The following is an 18,298-nucleotide window of genomic DNA, read 5'->3' as shown; positions in this document are numbered from 1 at the left end:
TCCTGGAGCGGTTTGAAGTTTGCAGCTGGATTGCCAGCTAGCTTGTCTGTTAAGTATTCCAGTATCTCCTGGAGTTTCCTTTTGTTGGTTGGGACTTGGAAGTTGACAGGCTTAGGTTTCCCATGAAGGGTTCCTACCATCATGCGGACTAGTACGGAGGGTGTGTCGTTAGACTTGCCGATTGATTTAATGGCTTGCTCATACGCCTCATGATCTGAGAACGACAGGTTAATTGTAGCAAGGACATGCATCCACTCATGCTTGTCCTCTAGGCATGGGATATACTTGGTCAAGGGCCCATAGGACTTCTTGACCTAGGTGCTACCCTTAAGCATAGCAAAGATGGCATCTAAGTCGACTGGTGAGGTCTCCCAAGTGTCCATCTCTATTCTCACGGCGTCCGTTCTATTGCCAAGGAAGATCAAGCCATTACCCTAATCTTCAATGACTCTAGCGTTGCGCATCCAGGGTCGGCCTAATAGGATATCATAGTCCACTCCCTTCATGACTATAAAGTCCACAGAGAATTGGACACTTGAGATCTTCATTGGTCAATTCTTAAGCACCCCGAATGGCTTGACTCTCATACCATTTGCTAATGTGACATTAAACCTAGTAGTTTTGACAGGCGGGTTTCCCCAAGTCTAAAGCACCTCGTGGCTAAGCACACTAACCCCAGCTCCCATGTCCACGATTCCCTTTCTCGTTGTATTGCCTAGGGCTAGAATCGATAAGACTGCATGCATCTCGAAACCTTCCCAAAAGGCATTGACATGTAAGGATTTAGGCATAGAGTGCAGTGTCAAACTCGATATTTGCATCTCTGCATCATGGTCATGAGGGTCTAACCAAAATAGAGTTTAGAGGCTGCTTACAATTTTCCCTCGCATCATGTCTTTGGTAGACATCACAGCGCTTAACTTAACTAAAAGCATCTTGGAAAATCAATGGCCACCAATATCTAGCACAGAGAGCTTTTTGGGTAGTAAGTCGTCCAACAAAATGTCCCCCACATGCTGAATCATGGCACTCCCAAAGAATGAATGGTACCTCATCAGGTACTACACAACGGCAATAAATGTCATGTAACGTGTCCCCCTTACCACTTGCAGGATACGTCTTAGCAGCCCATCGGAAAGAGAGTCCAGAAAGCAGCGCCCGGCACTCCCATGGAATGTCACGGGGTTTGTGATCTAGGTCTTCCCGAGTCTACCATGAAACGGAAGCATTCCGACCATTCCCACTTAGGACCGACCTGAATTAGGGTTTTTCTAGTGGTCAAATTCCTAGAATGGTAGCTAGCATCGAGCCCCAGGAAAACTACTTTACGTAGAAACATCAGGGTCAAAGCGGATTTATACCGCACTTGGTTCAAGGAGAATGGAAAACGAGAGGGGTGCGAAGCTCGACCTCTCTGCCCATAAGACACATTCCCATTCAGTTCCCTTAAACACTATAAATCGAGACTCTAGCTCTCTAGATTCTAGATCATCGTTTACCTGGCTGTCAATTCCCTTGAGAAAAGTTCCTGGCCAACCGGGACCACCCTTCTATAGGACGGACCCATGGTCACATCCACCACACTTTCCTCAAGGTGCTTTAGTTATCTAATTACCTACCACATTCAGTTTGATAAACAAAAACAGCTGCTTTAATTAACCAATTAATCACTGGTTCCTTCACGTAACTTAGGCACTGACATAGAAAAACAATGTCAAACAAGTTCCTTTTCAACATTTGATCTTTATTTATCACTCTTTGCAATACATCATATAATCCAGCCCGAAGGCTATTCCATCCTGAAGGCAATTCCATAATCCGCCCGAAGGCAATTCTAGCAATCCTCAAGGATTGCTATTCCAAGTTTCTACCCGTTGACTAGTATGCGGGCCTTGAGATCCAATCTCGAGTCACGTCAGCCTCTTGTGCAAGGTCCGGAGGCAAGGGATTTACGGCTAGAGCCCCCCTTGGCACCCAAGCGTCCTCCTACTCTCCAAGTAGCACCCATGGAGAGACCTCTCGTGGCAGGTTAGGTCCACGTACCCGACGCGGCTAACAATACCCTTGGATAGGGTCAGGCAGACAGTCGGGGGTAACTGATGCTGCCTCTCCCTCCAAGCTTTCAACCTAAAGCATCAGTTATTTTTCAGCATTAGTTCCTTGAGCAAAGAAGAACAAACAATGCTCCTAAGTGTACAAACACAAACACTCCAATGGTCGTTTATATGGCCAACTGCCAAGGTATAATTCCTTCTCTCCGAATACATCCAGCATTCGATCCGGGATCAATCGCGTCTTGGCAAGATCCCAAGGGTTTCGTAAGCTGAGTTACTTGTTTACCCTTTAACCTTGGGTTAGGGTTTATACCCTTGTTAACCCAAATTGTTGCTACTTTAAGTTTCCATATATTACGGTCAATAAGTCCTGGACAATCCCGTTGTCCTCACTTGATTGGTCAATTGCTTGCTAGGCAATTCATAATTACCCTAACTTCGTAAATCAGCCTCAAGGAAGGGTGATGTAGCAGGATGACTACTCATTTTCTTACAAATTAGACTTGCACTTAGAACTTGCCAAACTTGTTCTAAGGAGTAGCGATACCTATTTTGTGATTTAGACACAAAACCATGCCACATTGCAACTTGTTGCATAGGTGTCATGCCTAACTTGTGGGATTATTCCTTGGTCAAGATGTAGGGTTTGGGAGTCGACTTGACCTAACCCAACCCTGACCATACTAGGCCGATAACGCTTTGGCCCTAGGGTTCCTAATTTCCTTGAGAAAATCTAGTATTTGGTCAAATTATCCTTGACATCCATGCATTTTGCCTCCAATTCCTGCACTTTCAATTTCAAAGTGTCTCTCTCATGCATAACATCCTCATAATCTGCAAACACAAAGGCATTCTGAAGCATATGATAAGGCCGAGAAATCATGCCTTCAAACCTATCGGCAACCATTTGCCATGCAAGTTTAACATCATTCACCAATGCATTTCAAATATCCTCAAAATCAGATTTCAATATCACTGAAGCATCCAGTTCAACCTCAACATTACTCAATATCTGCTTCTCAACTTCTTTCAATGGCTGATATCTTTCCAACAACATTTGATAATCAACCTGGAGTTGAACATGTTTCCCTATAAAAGACTACATTTCCTCCAAGCATTGATCCTTAAGTTCACTAGTCCATTTTTCAAAAAGTGTAGTAGACATTTTATTTTTATCCAACAGCTGTTACAGATGCATAATTTTACCATTAAGATCCAATTCCAATGCATCATACTCGGATTGCTTGTGCTGCACTTGCTGAGTCAAGTCCTCAATTGCCTTCTGCCTGGCAGCCAACTGAACCTGCATATCAGTAATCCGAACAGTAGTTCGGGCATTGCACTTATCAAAATCCTGGAAATATACCATCAGTTTCTGCATAACTCCAACAGCATCAAAAAGACTGCCAAAGTGACCATCATGCATCCCAGAACCAGTTGAAACCGAAGGTATGTCAGTTGAACCTTCAGTCCCCCTGCTGCTAAATACCAAAGTCATCACCAAGAGGATTCCGAGCATCAAAATTAGCATCTTGCTTCTTCTCCACTGATGTAGACCGACTCCTCAACCATATCTTCCCAATTTTCTGATTTTTCTTTGCATAAAGACTGCCATCTACTTTAAAAGCATCATTCCCATCATTTTGTTTACCAACATGAAGTACATCTTTAACACCTGCATCCTTATGATCCCCCTTAACAAATTCAGAAGCAATCTGCTTAACATATGCCTCATCATATCCAACCTGCTTCAAATCACTATAAATAGCCTGTTTTGCAGCATCACCATCAAACATATCATGAGCATCACTGATATTTTTAATCTCCTGAGAAACATCAACTTTATGATCAACTTCCACTGCATCTTCATCAAAGAAGCAACATCCATTTTCAGCAAATACTCAACTATAAGCTCGGGATACAAGACCCGTGCATGCTCATACAAACCTGCAAGAAAACAACCCATTCGAGATTTCTAAAAAATCTTCTTAGTTTTGGAGATCTTGATTTCAGCCTTGAGCCTATCAAACATAAGGCCTACCCAATTCGGCATCCCCAAATGCTTTGCATAATAAAGAATGCCATAAGTATCACGAGCAATATTATCGGTCTTGATAAACATCATAAAATGCTCCATAAACCACCGCAACTGCAATTTCTTGACACCATCAATGCGCTTCAGGACATAAACATTCTGAGGTCCGGCTAGTTCACCAAAAACATATTGCATCTGATCACCGATATGCAATCGGATTATCATTCATAGAAAGAGCAAACACTGCATTGACAATGGTAAGAGTTAACTCAAGACGACTTGCAATTTTACAATTTGAGTGCCGCAAAATATCCATCTAGATTGAAGCATGCACATTCGATGCCCAACAATCCCAAGGCGAACTGGCATAATCATACAACTCGATTTTTTTTAACCATAATGGGTGAACCTCAACCTCAACATTCAAATACAAGTTGGAGTCCACGAAGGGAGTAACAACAGCACTAGGGCTGGAAAGAGCTGAAGCATTCGACGGCATTACCTCTTCGTCTCTCTACTGCACCGGTTTGTCATCATCGCTGGGCACATAAAGCTCATCATCGTCATCCTCCTGACGGCCGCGCTTGGTCAGAGACAGGTTCTGAGCTGAAGAGCGACGGGTATGCATCATGGCGGTGAGAGTTGCAGGCCGAAAATGAGTTGGGAGTGGAGAAGGGGAGAAACCCTCAAAAGAAAACATGCCCTTTTCCATTTGCATGCCAAAGTCCAAGTCTTCTCTCAGTCCACCCTGTTTTGTGCTAAATGTCACTTCAACATCATGAGATTTAAACCATTCACACATGTAACTACCAATAACTGATTCTTTTGTCCCATTTTGAATGATAACATGAACATTGGAATAATAAGGTTGTACAAATCTCTTAAGCCTAAATCCATTCACTGCAGGTTGTAAAACCTTCCCTTGCAAGTCCTGCAACAAAAAGGTACCCTGACCCATGTCTCTGAAAATGACAAAGGGACCTGCATACCTGAGCTTTAACTTACCAAGAAACTTGCCAAGGCGAGAGTTATACACTACAACCCAATCTCCCTCCTGAAAATTTTTCTTCTTAACATGTCTATTAACCCATGCCTGTCTCCTTTGTTGTGTAACTCCAGTAATATAAGCTATTAATATCTGGTCCTCTTCCAATTTCAGAAGTTGCTCTAATCGATGCTGCACTGATTCTTCAAGATCCATCTTGCTCAAAACAGCAACTCTCAGACTTGGAACTACAAATTCCATAGGAACAACTGCTTCCAGGCCATAAACCAGCCTGAAAGGTGTAAGTCCGGTTGCAACTTTATATGCTGGCCTGAAAACCCACAATGCTGAATCAAGTTTAATATCCCAATCTTCTCGATTGTCTTCAACAATTTTCTTCAAAATACGAAGCAAAATCTTGTTGGAACTTTCAGCTTGACCATTAGCCTGAGGATGATAAGGAGTAGACTTTTTGTGGAGAATCATATGCCAGATACTCACTCTCTGATCACTTGATTCAAGAAATGCTTCCCCCGATCACTGATCAACTCAATAGGACAGCCAAATCTAGTCATAACATTAGAGTACAAAAACTTTGCCACACTTGCTGCCTTATTATCCTTTAATGCCTGAGCTTCAACCCACTTAATAGCATAATCATGTTGAGATATCGAGCTCCACTCATGATACGCCAGGGTGACCGTTATGTATTTATGTCACCGACTTGTCAGTTGCAGACGCGGTTGGTACACCGCCCATGAATAATAGCTACATGATAGCTATCCTTATCTACTCTAGTTCGTGGCTCAGTTAGTATGCCACCTTAGTTAGTTGAGTTTGGTTTGAGACCCATATATAGGGTTCTTCTATTTCTTTGTACTTGAGTTCTTTTTGGCTTACACAACTAAGAAGAGGAAAACTGTTTTCAGCCTCCACCCTTGTGTGTCTTCCCCCATTGTGCAAGCAAGAAAGCTTCAAGCGAGACTCCTTCCTTCTCTCCCACAATCTTGACATGGTATCAGAGCCTTGTTCGTGGTAAGGAGCTCAAGAAAGCAAGCCAAGCTCGCGGTGTTCTGGTAAGAGGAGCAGTGTTGCTTTCATTTTCTGTTTCGGGAGCAGATCTCTGCAGGTAGCACAGCCGGAAAGTGCAGGAGTGCATTGTCTCAGGTTGAGACGCCCTTCGCGGTGAAGCAAAAGGGCAGTTTGAGGCCATTTCGGGGCCTGTTTTGGAGGCGGAAGTTTTCTGCACACACTCAGGAAAAGGCCCAGTTTTATGCTGTGCAGCCACTGTTCTACAGGTCGGTGAATAGTTACTGTAAAAATTGCATTGTATGCTTGTGCGCAAAGACATTGGGAGTTACAGAATCATCCCTGTTGCCTGTTGATGCAACATCGTCACTAGGAACTGACTGTGTGGTCAAATACCACTTTCGCCAGTTTTGCAGATTTTCCCTTGTGAGGGTGAAGCTGTGGTTTTTGCAGTGACAGAATTTTTTGCAGTCTTTTGTAATGGCATCTGATTCTCTTTCACAGATTGTCACTGAAAAGCTTGACAAGAACAACTTCCAAGCATGGAAGTTTAGAATGACGAATTTCCTTATGGGAAAAGGATATTGGGAATTTGTTGCAGGAAATGAAGAAGAACCAGTTCTTCCTGATGTTCCCAATCAACAGCAAATGCAGGCATTTAAAGCATAGCATGAGAGAGCCAGGAAAGTTATGTATTGACTGTCTATCAACATTTCAGACTCTATGATTGTGCATATTCAGGATGCAAGTACGCCAAAGGAGGCATGGGATACTTTGTCAAAAATGTATAGCACAAATACGCAAGCCAGGAAAATGCAGCTCAAGCAAGAGTTGCACAATGTGCAAAGAGAAAATATGAGCATTAACGACTACCACATGAAGGTGAAGAAGATTGCAGATGCACTTGCTTCCATTGGGTCACCAATGGAAGATGATGATTTAGTTTCTGTGACCTTGAATGGTCTAGGAAAGGATTATGCACAGTTTCGGACATCCATTTCAGTTCGTGAAAGATTTCCTGATTTTGAGGAGCTGATTGCTCTTCTAATTTCTGAGGAGCAAAGAAATGGTGGTGCATCTTCTTCAGGAGGAACTTCACAAAAAGCTATCTTCTACTCAAATGCTGGAAGAGGTAGAGGCAGAGGTAGAGGAGGCCGATATGGAGGCCGTGGTAGAAATCAGAATATGCAGCAAACTCAAGAAAACCAGTCCTATGGAGGAGGACGTGGTAACTCTAGAGGCAGGGGGAGCCAAAGAGGTCGTGGTGGATGGCAAAGAGGCCAAAATGCAAACAATAATGTTGAATGCTACTATTGTGGTAAAATGGGTCATATGGCTAAAGATTGCTATAAAAAGCAGAATGACATCATGAATGGAAAACTGCATCAAGGAAATTATGCATCCTCTAGTAGACAGGGTGATGACAGAAATGAGCATCTATTTATGGTGTAGCACATGAACAATTCTGTGATAAGTGCAGAAGAAAGCAACGATGTATGGTATGTTGACTCAGGTGCATCAAACCACATGACAGGTCATGTAGAATGGATGGAGGATGCAAGGAAAATGGAAAAACCAGGATTTGTGGAGACTGGTGATGATACTGCACATCCTATTGTGCAGATTGGAAAATTTCCCTTGTCTATGCAGGATGGGAAAAAGAAATACCTGTCCGATGTATTTCATGTCCCGAATATCACCAAGAATATGGTTTCTGTTGGTCAAATGGTTGAACAGGGCTTGCAGGTCAGATTTAATCCTCATGGATGCTTTGTTGAGGATATGAAAAATAAAGGTCGCTTGATAGCAAAAGGAAAGAAGAAGGGCAGAATGTTTACATTGGATGCAGACATGTCTGAATTGAGTGCAGCAATGTTTGCACATGGGACCGGTGTAGTTGCAGATATTGATATCTGGCATAAATGCATTGGTCATGTTAATGTACAGCGACTTAAATCAATGCAGGCCCAAAATATTGTTGCAGGTTTGCCGAAATTCAAGGTTGCAGAAATGCATAAGGTATGTGAAGCCTGTCAATTTGGAAAACAGGCAAGGAAACCATTTCCTAGACATGTTCAAGAGAGTAAGAAGCCATTGGAATTAATCCACTCTGATGTGTGGAAAACTAAAGCTGCATCTCTTGGAGGCTGTCATTATTTTGTCAGTTTTATTGATGACTATAGCAGAAAAGTTTGGGTGTATTTTATGAAAAAGAAAAGTGAAGTTTTTGGGCATTTCAAAACTCTTAAAGCGATGGTTGAAAAAGAAACAGGCCTGCAGATAAAATGCCTAAGGTCAGATGGAGGGGGAGAGTACCTCTCAAATGAGTTTGCAAGGTTCCTGTAGGAGCATGGCATAAAGCAGCAATATTCATGCAGTCATACCCCACAACAAAATGGAATTGCAGAAAGGAAAAACAGGCATATTGGAGAGGTATCTCGTGCCATGCTCAATGAAAAAGACTTGCCAAATTTTTATTGGGCTGAAGCAGTTGCTACAGCAGTCTACATAATGAACAGGACTCCCACTGCAGCAATACATGGAATGACGCCAGAGGAGAGGTATACTGGTAGGAAACCAGATATTTCTCATTTGAAAATTTTTTGTTGCATTGCCTATGTACATGTGCCAAATGAGTTGAGATACAAGTTGGATCCAAAAGCTGAGAAGTGCATCTTTATTGGTTACTCTCTGCAGCAAAAAGGGTATAGATGCTATAACCCTTCTACTCGTAAGTTTACAGTGAGCAGAGATGTTGTTTTTGATGAGATGAGTAGCTGGTATAAACCAGTAAATGTGATTGATGATGTAGATGCACAAAATGGTAATGCTGCACAAAATTCACAGCAGCAGTCACAAAATATTAGTGGACCTGGAGCGTCCTCTAGTAGTGGTTTACATTCTTCGCCATGGACAGGCAGATTGAGATCAGGAGAATCTTCTCAAAGCAATGCAGATAGTGGTATGCAGGTATCACGAAAAGGAAAAGAGAAGGTTGATCAGCCCATGTTTGATGTGAATGCAAGTCACTCTTATGTGGATGGTGAATCCAGTGGCTCAGAACAGAGCATTGATGATGAGTTGGGTATTCCTTCTATTGTTACACCTGGAGTAAGGAAGACCAGGGATGTTTTGAGAGCACTTGGGAGTGAACCTACTTTGCGCAAGTCTACGAGAGCTAGGTATCCTGTGGATAGGCTGAAATATGATGGATTTACAGCCATTCACTATGCATATATGGTTAAAGTGATACAGGAACCAGAACCCACTTCTTTTGAGGAAGCCATGGAAAAAGAAAAATGGGAGAAAGCCATGGATGAAGAAATGGATGCCTTGGAAGCAAATGCTACATGGGAATTGGTACCTTTGCCTAAAGGTAAAAATGCAATTGGTTGTAAGTGGGTTTATAAGGTGAAGCACAATGCAGATGGTTCTGTGAATAGATACAAGGCAAGATTAGTAGTCAAGGGGTATGCACAAACATATGGCATTGACTATGAAGAAGCATTCAGTCCGGTTGCAAGGATGGCAACCGTAAGAGCAGTCATTGCTATGGCTGCATCAAAGGGATGGTCTTTACATCAGATGGATGTAAAGAATACCTTCTTGCATGGTGATTTGCAAGAAGAGGTCTATATGGAGCAGCCACCAGGTTATGTGCATGTTGTTCATCCTGAGTTTGTTTGCAGGTTGAAGAAAGCCTTGTATGGCTTGAAGCAAGCACCTAGAGCATGGTCTGACAAGATAGGACAATACCTTGTCACTATTGGCTTTCAGATTTCCAAGGCAGATTTCTCACTTTATGTGAGAAAAATAGAGAAAGGTATTATGCTACTTGTCATTTATGTTGATGATTTGATTATGACAGGTGACAGTGATGAAGATATCCTTCATGTGAAAATGCTATTGAAGCAGAAGTTTGAGATGAAGGATTTGGGAGAGCTGCGTTATTTCTTGGGCATTGAGGTGATTAGATCACCAAGTGGGATACAGCTCTTGCAGAGGCAGTATGGATTGGACATGCTGTCCAAATATGGGATGACATGCTGTAAGCCTATTTCAGTTCCTTTGGAGCAGAATGTGAAGCTGAGCACAGATGCAGGTGAGCTTCTAGAAGACCCTACTATGTACAGACGCATAGTAGAAAGTTTGATTTATATGACTATTACCAAGCCAGATTTGAGCTATGCTGTTGGATTGGTAAGTCAGTTTATGCAGGCTCCAAGGAAACCACATTTGGATGCGGCTAGACGCATAGTCAGGTATGTGAAGTACACATTGCAGTATGGACTATTTTATGAGACTGGGGTTCAGATACAATTGCATGGATACACTGATGCTGATTGGGCTGGTAGTATTTCTGATAGACGATCTACCAGTGGATATGTGTTCTCTTTTGGGAGTGCTGCAGTCACTTGGAGCAGCAAGAAACAGCCTACAGTTGCCTTGTCGAGCACAGAGGCTGAGTACAGGGGTGCAGCAATGGCTGCATGTGAGGTAGCTTGGTTGCATAAGCTACTTTATGATATGCATCAGTCTACAGATGGACCAGTTGTCATTTATTGTGACAACATGAGTAGTATACACTTGGCAAATAACCCAGTCTATCATGCTAGAACAAAGCACATTGAGGTGCATTATCACTATGTGCGAGAGAGGGTTTTACTAGGTCTTATTGATCTAGTTTATGTCAGCACAGAGGATCAGGTAGCTGACATATTCACGAAGGCATTGGGTGCAGAGAAGCTGCGCAAGTTCAGAGACCTGCTTGGTGTGCAGGAATTGGGATTGAGCTCGAGGGGGAGTGTTGAGATATCGAGCTCCACTCGTGATACGCCAGGGTGACCGTTGTGTATTTATGTCACCGACTTGTCAGCTGCAGACGCGGTTGGTACACCGCCCATGAATAATAGCTACATGATAGCTATCCTTATCTACTCTAGTTCGTGGCTCAGTTAGTATGCCACCTTAGTTAGTTGAGTTTGGTTTGAGACCCATATATAGGGTTCTTCTATTTCTTTGTACTTGAGTTCTTTTTGGCTTACACAACTAAGAAGAGGAAAACTGTTTTCAGCCTCCACCCTTGTGTGTCTTCCCCCATTGTGCAAGCAAGAAAGCTTCAAGTGAGACTCCTTCCTTCTCTCCCACAATCTTGACAAATCAGTACAAACTAAAATGTATCTATTACCTGTCCTTTTTGCAACTGGTTTAATGGGACCAACAAAGTCAATCCCCCACTTTTGAAATGGCTCAAGTGGCAACACAAGATGATCTTGCATCCTATCCCTGTCAAGTGGTTGACCTTCCTTGAGACACTGCAAACATTCTTTGGCATACTGATGAGCATCTTTCAACATAGTAGGCCACCATAACCTTGCTTGTAGTATTTTCCTACCTGTAATCTCTCCAGAGAAATGACCTCTTGATAGTTTGGCATGAGCTTCATGTAACACTGCTGGTTGCTCAAACTCAGGAACACACCTTCTTAAGATATTATCAACTCCCCTCCTATACAATGTATTCATAATAACCTGAAACATTCTGCTCTTTAGTGCCAACCTCCTCCTATGATCTGCTGAAAGGTGTGCAGGCATAATGCCTGACTTCAGAAAATGCAACATCTGATCATAATATGAATCAGGATCAAGAACTTGAACCTCAAAAAGTTCAGCATTAGGTAACTGATCAGAAACTCCAACTTCAAAATCATCATTTTCCAATCGACTTAAATAATCAGTTGTAGCATGCTCTTTCCCAAGAGTATGAACAATTTTGAAATCAAACTCCTGTAACAGCAACATCCATCTTGCTAATCTACCTGTCAATTGAGGCTTATTTACCAAAAACAAGAGTGCTTGATGGTCAACATGAAAGATGACTGGGTTGCCCAGCAAATAATGTTTGAATTTTTGCATTGAAAAAACCATTCCAAGTGCTTCTCTTTCAGATACCAAATAGTTCTTTTCAACAGTATTTAATCTCCTGCTTGCATAATAAATTGGTATGTACCAACCATATACTTTATCCTGCATTAGAATAGCTCCCACAACCAAATCAGATGCATCAACAAAAATATGGAAAGGTAAATCCCATGCTGGAGGTTGCAAGATTGGAGCCACCACCAACATTTTCTTAAGAATACTGAAGGCTCTCTCCTGATCCTCCCTCCAAACAAACTGCATCCCTTTCCTAGTGAGAGTTGTAAGAGGAGAACAAATATGTGATAAGTACCTTAAATACGTGATGTGCCACTTAACTTGGCCCACAAACCTCATGACTTCCTACACATTACTTGGAGCTTTAGCTTTTTGAACAGCTGCAATCTTTCTGGGATCAATACTCATGCCTTCTTCTGATAAGATATGACCCAACAACACACCCCTTTTAGCTGCAAAGACTGACTTGAAAGGATTTAATGACACACCAAACATTCTGCATCTCTGAAAGCATAACCTAAGGTGTTTAAGATGCTCTCTCCTGCTACCAAATACACAAAAATCATCAATAAAGACCCTCATAAAAGTTGTTAAATAAGGCTCAAATGTCTTATGAGCAACTCCCTGAAACTCAGGCGGTCCATTTTTCAACCCAAAGTTCATAACTGTGCTAACATAAGCTCCCCACTCTATGATGAAAGCTGTCTTATCCATGTCTTCCGGATGCATCCTAATTTGATTGTATCTTGAAAACCCATCCAGAAAATTATATATCTCATGACATGTCACATCGTCTAAGAGAGAATCAGTAAAAGGAAGCGGAAAAGGATCAGTAATAGTAGATGCATTTAATTTCCTATAATCAACACAAACTCTGATCTTCCCATTCTTCTTTGGCACCACAACAATAGGAGATAACCAAGTAACCTCATTGACTGGTTTGATGAACCCAACTCTCAGGAGCTTGTCAATTTCTTCCTTGACCTGTTTGGCATAATTAGGATTCATTCTATACCTCTTCTGAACAATGGGCTTAGTATCTTTCTTCAATTTGATCATGTGCTGATACACAGCTGGGTCAAATCCTTTCATATCTGTGTAATCCCAATCAAAGATATCTCGAAACTCTCTGCACAACTGAATTAGATCCTGCTTGAAATTGTCCTCAACAAAAATAATAACCTTGATAGGTTTAGGCTCTCCTTCAATATTCAAGTCAAGCTCCTGAACCTCATCTTCAACAACTCTTGTAGATCTTCTCATTGTATGCTCATACCTTAATTCAGCCTGCACAATAGCTTTCTGCCCCTCTTCATCCAATACACCTAAACTGTCCATACCAGCTTGCTATTTTTCAGGTCCTTCTTGCTGCAAAACTTTAGGATAAACAATGCCTTGATCCTGAATTAATTTATCCTGCTCATCCCCTGACCTATCCTGAAATTCAGGATGCTCCGGACCTTCAGGAAGACCTTCTGCTTGATGTCCAGACTGATTTTGACCTGCAGTTTCAACAGGTTGATGCTCCAAAAGAACATTTCCAGCCACATGAGGCTGCTCCTAATACCCTTGTATAATGCCATCAATATCTATCTCAAAAACTGGAACCACATAAGGATTTGCCCGAAGAAATAATTCCTCCTCATCATCTTCTACTTCATCTACAAGGTTAATAGTCTGACCCACCATAGGTCTAGCTGAAATTTTCAAGATAACCTTATTAATTGTAGATAACCTGATTTCCTTAAGTCCTCTTGGAATACAAACATAATCATTTCCCCAATCCTGCTTGAGTTTAGCCAATCTAAACCACGGTCTCCCCAAAAGCATTGCATAAGAGTCTCCAATTTCTGACATTCTCAGCACAACAAAGCTCACCCTGAACTTTAGACTAGCCACTAAAATTTGTTGATTCATTAAGATACCCAAAGGCTGTAACCTCCTTTGATCTGCCATTCGGACCTGAAATGGGGCTTGTAAAAGCTCCTCCTGCTCAGTTGCCAAATATGTAGGTTCAGGAAGTATATTAACTCCTGAACCTCCATCCAACAGGACATCATCATGTTTTCTTCCTGCATATTCAACTTGGACAGTAGGTACTTGGTAATCCACAACCTCATGCTGAGTTGGTATGGCTGCCTTACAATCAGGAATTGCTTATTCTTGATCCATTGTACCTTGAAGAACTTCCTGCTGCTTCTGCTTGATCTTCAGGAGTAACTTCTCTTTAAACCCTGGTATCAAATCCAAAACTTGCTCCAAAGTCAACTGCAGGGAACGCTTAGCCAAAGCTTGAAACAACTCTTATGAACCACCTTGCTATAATTTTTTAACATTTCTACTATCAGGAAACTGTTCCTGATGATCAAGAACATGATCCTGCTGTTCAAGAAGTTGGTCCTGCAGTTCAGGAAGTTGTATGCTTGAAGTCCCTACATCCCCAACTTGATCAAATTCAACTTCTTTAGCAAGTTTTTGCAACTTTCTAACTTGTTTGGTTGCCTTTTTTCTTGTGCTTCGTGCCAGCTTGGCTTCTAGTGCCGCTAAAACCATTGGTTCATCCTGACATTCCTCTACTTCAATACAATTAGAACAATCACAATTAACATGCATACTTACAGCATTAGTGTTACCTAAGACCTCTTTTGCCTCTTCTTGAACCTTTTCCTGGTAAATTTCTTGACAGCGAGCAGTTCCTATACCTTCAGGAGTTTGCCTATTCTCATCTTGATCAGGTAACTGTATAAGGACTGCTGCAACTGGGGTAGGTGGATGCTGATGATGAGATGCTCCTGCAGGTCTTCCGTCATTGCGGGACCTTGCTACTGGCATTCCTCTCTCAGTCCTATGCCTTGCCCAAAGCTCACAGTTTGGTCCAACAAAGTGTCCTTGACCTCCACAATAATGGCATGCTCCCGTTTGTGTAGTTTGTTGTTGTGCCTGAAAATTTCCCCAAGGCTATCTAGCTTGCATTCTTCTAGGTCCTCTGAAGGGTCTTTGTGGTATAATGTCAGGAATAATCTGATTCACTGCAGCTGGTTGAATAGGTCTCGGTCTTGCTTGCATCACTGGCATCTGCTGTGCCATCCTAACATTAGGATTATACCAGCAAGCCCTAGTTTCATGGCCCTTTCTCTGGCATATCTCACAATGCTTTTCCTTCTTCTTATTTTCAGAAATACCCAAATCCTTTAGCTTCTGTTTTAACGTTTTATCTAACTTGCTGTCCACTGACTTCTTCTTATCTTTTTCCTTTGCTTTCTTCTTTTTTGTATTGGCTGATCCTGATTTCTTCTTCTTCTTCTTCTTACTTCTACTAAAATTATCTTCATCAAAGTCACTGGAATCATCATCAGAATCTGAGCTGTAATCGCTGCCGTCATCTTCACTCTCTATATCAGAATCTGATCCCGAATCTGCCTCAGAATCCAAATCCGAAGAGTCCTCATCTTTACTGTTCTTAGACCTAGAGGTACCAAGTCTTTTTTCCACTCTCATAGCTGCCCTAATCATTGTATCCAATGTATCATTCTGGCCCATCTCAACATTGGCAATGGGGTTCCGAATCTTACCTCTCAAACCCTTCATAAAGTAGGTAATTTGCATTTCAACTGAAGGTGTATCAGCAGCATGCAGCCTGTTTAGCAGATTCCTAAACTTTTGAGCATAATCCTCCACCAATATAGCCTTTTGCTTGATTTTCTTAATCTTCCTAAGAATGTCTCCCAGAGTTTTATCTTTACGGAACCTGCCCAAAAATGCTATTTTTAAGGCATCATATGAATTAAAGGCTTGTCATACCAAAACTGCCAAACCAGTCCATAGCTTTTCCTTGAAAGGTGGCAGCAAACTGTTGCATTTTAACCTGATCCATGTACATTTGATTGAACCCACTGGCTGTCCACTTGGTCTCAAATTGTGCCACATGGCAATCAGGGTCCTCTTTTTTCTTGCCTGAAAATTTGGATGCACGAACCTTTGGATTAACCAACTGATTTGGATTCATTTCCGGTCTCTTCTTGGGCTTCCTTAGAGGTGGTAATGGGTTAAAATTCAAAACCTTCTGAGGTGGAATTCTAGCACTTCTTAACAAAAATGTTATTCCAAGCACTGCATGCTGTAACCTCTCAAATGCTTGTCTAGGAGGAGTATCCTGTTGGTCAAGAGGTAATATGCCCTCATCATCTGACAAAGTTGGAGATTTTGATGAAGTGGTAGGAGAATGATAAACTGTTGAGGTACCTGCAGAGGCACCCCCTTCCAAAGAAGTTTGCCCAACATCAATAAACTGCTCCTCATCCAGCTTGAACAAACCCTCTGTTCCACCCCTGCAACCTGTTGCTGTTGTCTTGCCAAAGCCTCCCTGATTTTCCAGGACTTGCTTCTGGTAAGAATAGGATGGGATAGATAAGGGTAAGTGTTTGATATAAAGACTGCCCATAAGAGGCACCTTACCCAATCCCAATGCCATCAGCATTCCTGTCGCCTGAATCTCCTAAAACCTAATTCCAGATCTGCATCTGAATCAAGAAATCATGTTCTTGAACCTGGAAGGGATCGCCAAAGTGTTTTGGCCTTCTAACACACCATAACAGTCACGAAACATCATTCTGCCTGAATACACAACAGTACTGAAAAGAAACTCCTTGAATAGATTTCTAGCCTTCATCTCCACATAATATTTAGGAAATACATTCAAATGCAAAGCAAACATCATGCTCAGCAACATAAAATTACTGATCGTTGAACACAACACTGTTTTCGTTCACCATAATCATCATTGATTGAATAACATGAAAGAGAATAACATTAACATTCAAAACACGATAAGAAAATGATAGGATCAAACATCAGCCGTCATTCCTGAATGCTGCCCACAGTCATATTCCATTCATGATCAGAAAAAAATTACTCGAATACAACTGCCTGACGTTTTGGACCTGCGCCCTGACTTTCAGGCGACACATCATATGAAGTATAAAGATTGCTTTACATATGCTGACCCAAAAGACTATATGCATACTAATACTAATGTATGAAATAGTACTAAATAAACGGTAGAATCCAAGCCCTAACAGTTAATATGAGAATTGGGTTTTTGGGGATAGGGGGTGCCTTAGATGAGGAGAGTCTCAAGCTTTGGAATACCATAAGGCTAGTGGCATGGAAGTGCCAATGCTTTTAGTGCACGAGCAATCTTTGAAGTCATAAGAGCAATTGAATTCATGTGTATAAGATTGCCTTCAAGCACCTTGCTAAGTATTAGGAAGGGTTTGGTATGTCTAGTCAACTCTCTTAGTTCAGTTACATATCTTTACAACTACATACTATTTGTTTTTGCATTAAGAACCTTTTGATCTTGGCTAAGTTTCAAAATGAAAAGCCAATTGTATAGTTCTTCTACCATTTAAATTAATACATTAACTTCTTTTTAACAAAAAAGTTTTGTTGCTTTAAAGGTTTTTTTATGCAAAGGATATTTGATATTAAATATTAGAACTATTAACTTTCGCCCTTTGCCAATGGGGGACTATTCAAATTGACACACATGACAACTGGATGGTCAATGCCAAATCAAGCAAAGGGAAATGGGGAAATCTTGGATGGGTGGATGTCTTGCTAATAGACTTAGACTTCAAAGTTGGAAGAAGACATGAAAGTCCATCAAATGGTCTGAGACAAGCTAATGTAAGTTCGTATTGAAAAAAGGAATCACTAGGTGGGTAGATCTATTGAAGAAATGAAAGGCAAATCGTTATGTGGGAAAGATTTTGACAAGAATAAGGGGGATTTCATTAAGTTGAGTAGAAGAATGCATTCCCAAGGGTGCATGGTGAGAAGAGTTTGGAGAAAGTACATGCTCCAACAAACTAAACACCCTTCTTTAGTTCATACCAAGAAGCAGAGCACCAAGAATTGAGTTAGCAAGTTCATGAAGGTGGTGCCTTGATGCCTGCTATGCTTCAGGATCGTGGCATTGCCCAATAGCTCAATAAATGCATAAGAGAGTGAAAATTTGGGTAGATGTGGGCTAAAAGCACTTGGCAAACCACTAGATGAGCACGATTATTGGAGAGTAGGCACCGTAGAAATTGCTTTTGTAAAAAGCAACACATGCAAGTTTGCCACTTGTCTAATCATTGCTACCCTACCATAGTTAGTGGGGTCAACACATACTCTCCCCACAGTAATAATCACGGAGAGTTTGATTACACCTGATGCTATAGAATATTCCACAACACACAAGCAAGGTACCATG

This window comes from Lygodium microphyllum, chromosome 8 (assembly GCF_053477565.2).
Source record: "Lygodium microphyllum isolate KBCC chromosome 8, Lygodium_microphyllum_v1.1.10, whole genome shotgun sequence".
Classification (NCBI taxonomy): domain Eukaryota; kingdom Viridiplantae; phylum Streptophyta; class Polypodiopsida; order Schizaeales; family Lygodiaceae; genus Lygodium; species Lygodium microphyllum.
Note: the sequence above shows the minus strand (reverse complement) of the source record.